Below are 6,242 nucleotides of genomic sequence, written 5' to 3'. Positions count from 1 at the left end.
ATATTAATATAAAAAGTAAAAATTTTATGACAGCCAAAAATTTTAAAATCGCCCCCTTTTCGCCCCCTTACTAGTTTTCGCCCACCCTTTCGCCCCCTTACTTATTATCGCCCCCCGAATTACTAAAATCGCCCCCAGGGGGGCGATATCGCCCACTTTGGGAAACCCTGTTCTACAGTTTTATTGTTCTAATTTAAGTACGTGCGGTTTTTAAGTTTCGGTAGTAGGTAATGACTATAAGTAAAAAATTGGAATGTGTTGAAAATCTTGAATTTAAATATCTACGAAACTTCAGCCTCGTTTTTGAATCTACTTAACAATTGTTGTCTGCGGTTATAAAGAATTGCTTGTGTTAGAGTGCTTTGTGCGGGTAGCTTCTATTTTCCACTACTGTTTTTGGATTACTTGAAAATCATGCAACTAAATTGCATATTTGATGAGTCAGCAAAATATTTTAAGGCTTTTTTCAATTAAAAGAAAATATTAGTTTAAATATAGTTACAAAAAATTCTTTTGAGCCAGTATACTGAGTAGGTTTAGAGTGCTGTGGTTGAGTATTTTGTGTTGAATGCAGATTTTGATTAATTGCTTTTGGTTATGGGTGGCTTCGCGTTTAGCCACTAAATCCTACGCTCTACTAAACACAAAAGATAGCTTTTATCAATGAAGTAAAATCATTCAACCGTATAAATTAATGCTAACAGCTAAACATAAAATTTTTTGAGTGAAACAGCAAAATCTTATAATATTTGAAGTTATAAACAGTAGTAATGGTGACACAGTTAACAGCACATAGATAAATAAAATTGATTTTAGCCTAATCTAAGAATGTGATAACAATGTGAGTATTAAATTATAGTATTATAAGTCCATTTGTTTAGTTGAAGTTCTTATTATTTATAAAATATATTTAATTAATATGTCAATATACAATATAAACTCAGGATTGTAGTTTTTATAACTTTGTTTTCTTTTAAAACATTGTTGTAAACGCTTACGTTCTGACATATCACAAAAATCAAAAAAAAACATCTATTGGGAAGAGTGGAAGAACATATACATTATAATTAGTATCTAAAAATTTCAGTAAGGTTATTTCAATTAGCCCTGTTTAATATCAGCAGAGCTAATAAGATTCCTCTACTGACTTAAAAAAAAAACAACTTTTAAAGAAACAAAAAAATTTGGACTCAATATTTTTCGAGGAAAAAGTTTAGTACCAGGTTTTTTTATGAATCCGGATCCACTCTTATGCTTTTTGAACCCTTTATCCATTTTCTTTATTAGATTAAAATATATTTATGAAAGCTAAAATTATATACCATAAGATAATTTATTACCATATGTTAATTTTCACAGAATAAAAAATTGTTAATTAGTTTTTGTGATGAAGTCTTCTGTATAAAAAGTTTCATAGAAATATAGAAGAACAATTTTTCAGTGGTAATTTCCTCTAAATTAAAAAGAAAATTACTAAAATTCAGTCTTCTTCCTCTTTTTTAATAAATTGATCTAATATTTTCAAGAAGTGTATCATGCATTAGTAGAAAAAATCCTATTTGAACAGTTTGAAAAAAAATTAAGAAGCTCATGACCAAACTAGTCATTTTTTAAGTCCATAGGGAGTTGGAAATTTTTTTTTACAAAATATAACATTGACTCTTCTTTGAAAGTTTATAGTATATACTAGAAGATAATATTTATATAAAAGAATTGTTATAATTAATTTTTTAAAGTTTTTTGTTTCTCAATCATAATTACATGAAACATAAAATGTTTAGGATCCGGCCGGATCTCAATTTACAAATAAAATCTGGATCGGGTCGGATCCTAAAAAGTTGCCCACCAGATCTTCAATTATTGATGAAAAATGTGAGCGGAATGGGTTTTGAACCCAGGCATGTGCAAGTAAATATTGAAAGGTCTGGCGCCTCAAGCGCTCGGCCAATGGGTCTTTCAAAACAGACTCATTTTTAGCAATTATATATTTCATAACTTAAGAAACTTTTCACAAATTTCTGCACTGCAATTATATTTTTAAATGTAAGTTTAAGTTAAGTGTAAGTTATGATAAAACTGACGCTATCACCGGGTTTCTACTTATACACTTTTGGGGCCTGGTTTAAAGCGCAATGTGCGCTCTAACTTGTATAGTAGGTGCCCCAAGATAACGCTTAAATTATAGTTGACTTAAATAAACTAATATGACTTACTTACTATTTACTAAAGGTTTAATAAATCAGTTATTTATACTAATTTAAACTGAGTTCGAATCTGTGATAATGATTATATTTACAATGAATTTGCGAAACGAAAAGATGATAAAATACTGCACAACATTACACTAATAAATCAAATTATCAATTCTTTTAAAAGACGACAATACTCGAATCAAAGAAACAAAAAACTAAACGTTTAAATCAAACTCAATAAGTGTTCTAAAATCGAAGTTAACTCGACAACAAGATTGAAGCCATTAAAACTTAAGTGCAGCGAAAAGCTGCACTGACATCAGTTTACTAAAGTAGAAACTCAAAAGAAGTTCAAATTACGCGCGATTGTTGAATTTATACTCGCTTGAGAGAAAAGAAGAAAGTAAAAAAGAGACAATTACCACTAGAGTGGCACATTTCCTCTCAATACTTTCGTACTTTAAGAATTTATTCTTGGTTTTCCGAAAAAAACCTTAGTTACTATTCATTAATTTTTGTAAGAATGCTTAAAACACCCTATATAGAAAAATGAACGAAAAACGACCGCCGACTTTTATCTCTTTAGTTTAAAAAGCATTACTTTACTTTTAATATTCTATAAATTAGTTTAAAATACATCAAATTAATAAAAGTATTATACAGTTCTACAAAATAACAGAAAAATGTAGTAAGTTTAAAAAATTTCTTCACTGCTGGAACTCGCTCCACCCTTGTACATCTCCTCGTCGTTTGACCGGTTTATCGGTTTATGCTGATCCGTCTTCTGGCCTCACCTAACGGTCTGTTGGCGCTACAAAATTCCGTCTCCTAGCCTCACCTAAACGGTCTGTTGGCGCTACGGAATCCGTCTCCTTGCCTCACCCAGCGGTCTGTTGGCGCTACGGAATCCGTCTCCTTGCCTCACCCAGCGGTCTGTTGGCGCTACGGAATCCGTCTCCTGGCCTCACCTAACGGTCTGTTGGCGCTACGGAATCCGTCTCCTTACCTCACCCAGCGGTCTGTTGGCGCTACGGAATCCTCTGATCCGTCTCTCTGTACATCTCCTCGTTCATCTCCTCGTTCCTCTCCTCTTACATAAAACTCGGTCTCCTCGTACCGCTCCTCGCCGATTCGTTTCTCGATTTCGCACGAACACCTTCGAGCCGTTCGTGCGAAAGTACAATTAGAATGTACGTCACTACTTGATTTCAATTTTAAAAACAAGTTAAAACATTAAAAAAAAATTTAATTTACCAACTTACATGCCATTAGTTAGCCACAACATTAGTCAATTAGTTTATTTATATTTCAACTTTAAAGTCTGTTATGTTTTAAAATAATTGAAAAACATTTGTGGCTTCAATTAATACGAAGTAATTCTCTACAAGATTTATCATAAAAAACATTTCACATTTTACACGAGTTAGTTGACAAAACAAGCAATTACATGCGTCTCAAAAGTTTAAACTTCCTTTCGTAAAAGTATAAAGCCTGTGAATTTGTACTGACTTTAAAAACTTTAATATTCTAACAAATTTTAAACAAAATCGTTTTTTATTTTCAGATTTTAAATACCGGGTAGGACATTTAATAGCTCGAATGACCTCGTTAAAAATGTTTTTTTTATAAGTACGGTTAAATTTAAAACAACAAAAAATATGCTAATAAATTTTGTTACTAGTATTCAAACTTGAAGTTGTAAAGAATTGTCATTTAAGCATGAACTTCCTTTAACAATACAAAAACTTTTTCAGCAGTAAAAACATTGAGTTTGAGGTTGTAAAATGTCTGGTTATAAAGACATTTCACTTTAATAACCGATTATACACTCGAAAACAAGTTTTAATTACCTCATACAAGTATTTTTACCAGGACGAACGAAAAACAACAATGTTTTTACATGCAGTTTAATAAGTTTATTATCCGTTATAGTTCAAATTAAAACGACTGTCTGAAAACAAAACAATTAAACTTTACAGTTGCTAATTTTTATAGACGTTTAAAACTCTTTATGTTATACAAAAGTTTTATTATTAGAATCCTTTAATTTCATTTTAATTTTTAGCGAACATTTCTCTTTTAACAAAATGTTTAAAACGATTAAACTATATTTAATTAATTTGACGAGACGGCGGAACAACTTGAAAACAAGACTAACTTTTGTTTCAACTTGCTCGTACAAGTTTTAAAATTCACTTTCAAAAACGCTTCAACGATGAATTGCGATAATATCATACACCACAAATACATTTTAGTTCTAACACATGTCGATTAGCCTTTCCCAAACCACTTTAACATAAAATTAAACATAATAAAACTAATTACCATTAGAAGAAAACAACTCAAATCTATCACAAACTCGAACTACTTAGTTGTTTTTCCAACTAGAAATTTTAAACTCATTTTTATAAATTTTACAGACCTGATGACTAGGTTAACTAAATGCCATAAAATTTATCAAATTTATAATATTATTAAATCAGGTTTATTCCACTCTGTCCCCATGTCACCATCTAAAAAACGTAGAAATTTTAATGGAGGTATCTGTGTTCAATTCCAGCTATAATTAACTGGACGTCCGGATCATCATGACGCTATCACCGGGTTTCTACTTATACACTTTTGGGGCCTGGTTTAAAGCGCAATGTGCGCTCTAACTTGTATAGTAGGTGCCCCAAGATAACGCTTAAATTATAGTTGACTTAAATAAACTAATATGACTTACTTACTATTTACTAAAGGTTTAATAAATCAGTTATTTATACTAATTTAAACTGAGTTCGAATCTGTGATAATGATTATATTTACAATGAATTTGCGAAACGAAAAGATGATAAAATACTGCACACCATTACACTAATAAATCAAATTATCAATTCTTTTAAAAGACGACAATACTCGAATCAAAGAAACAAAAAACTAAACGTTTAAATCAAACTCAAAAAGTGTTCTAAAATCGAAGTTAACTCGACAACAAGATTGAAGCCATTAAAACTTAAGTGCAGCGAAAAGCTGCACTGACATCAGTTTACTAAAGTAGAAACTCAAAAGAAGTTCAAATTACGCTCGATTGTTGAATTTATACTCGCTTGAGAGAAAAGAAGAAAGTAAAAAAGAGACAATTACCACTAGAGTGGCACAAAACAATTAACTATATATCTGTTTTGCTACTATTACAAAAAAAACAAAATAAAAAATGAATTCATAAAACAAACATAAGATACAGACTTATTTGTTTTTAAAATAATTTGTTTACAATAACTTTAAATTCGTTTAAAATGTTCTTTTGTGGTTGTTTAAGCCTAACAGTTTATTTGTTGTAAATTTTATTATTAAACATGCTCAGCTTAAACTTTTTATCTATTTTTGTAATTTGTTTGATAAAAACCTCTACTTAAGACGTTTTAAAAGTTTTTTTGTATTTGTTTTTACCAAAAAGTTTGTACTTTGTAAGATTATCTTTTTTATAACTTCTAACCAAACCATTTTAAATTGTTTATTGTCATAGGAAGTTATATTAACTACCCAAACTGTTACAAAGTTTAACTACCGAACGGATTATGAAACTATCTGAATTGTTATATATGTTTATGTTGTCAATAAGGATTGTAGATATAAATTTTTGTGAAAAGTTATTTTCTTTATTAACTACAGCAATTGATTTTTTTTTCATAAAACTTTGTTTAAAAAAAATTTAAAGACGCTTTAATTGTGTTTTCGTTTCTGTTAAACATTTTATTTATTGTAAGTTTATACACTATACCTGCTTAAACTGCATTTTTATTACTTTATTTAATTTTTGTGCTAAAAACCTCTATATAAGTGATTTTATAAGCGTTTTTTATAAAAACTGTTAACTTACCATTATAAATGTCTGTCTAATTTATGTACAACAACATTATCTTACAGTTTTGGATGCTATAACTTTGTTTTCGTGTCTATTAAACCTTAAAAGTAAATTTATTCTCATATTCTCTATTTAAATTGGCTTTAAAGCTATGCCTCAACCAATTACTAAAGTATTCATCTACAAAAGAGTTCTATTAATAA

This window comes from Thalia democratica, unplaced genomic scaffold (genome assembly GCF_965202585.1).
Source record: "Thalia democratica unplaced genomic scaffold, ktThaDemo2.hap1.1 HAP1_SCAFFOLD_514, whole genome shotgun sequence".
Taxonomy (NCBI): Eukaryota; Metazoa; Chordata; class Thaliacea; order Salpida; family Salpidae; genus Thalia; species Thalia democratica.
The sequence above is the reverse complement of the archived record's forward strand: the minus strand, read 5'-3'. Positions refer to the sequence as shown.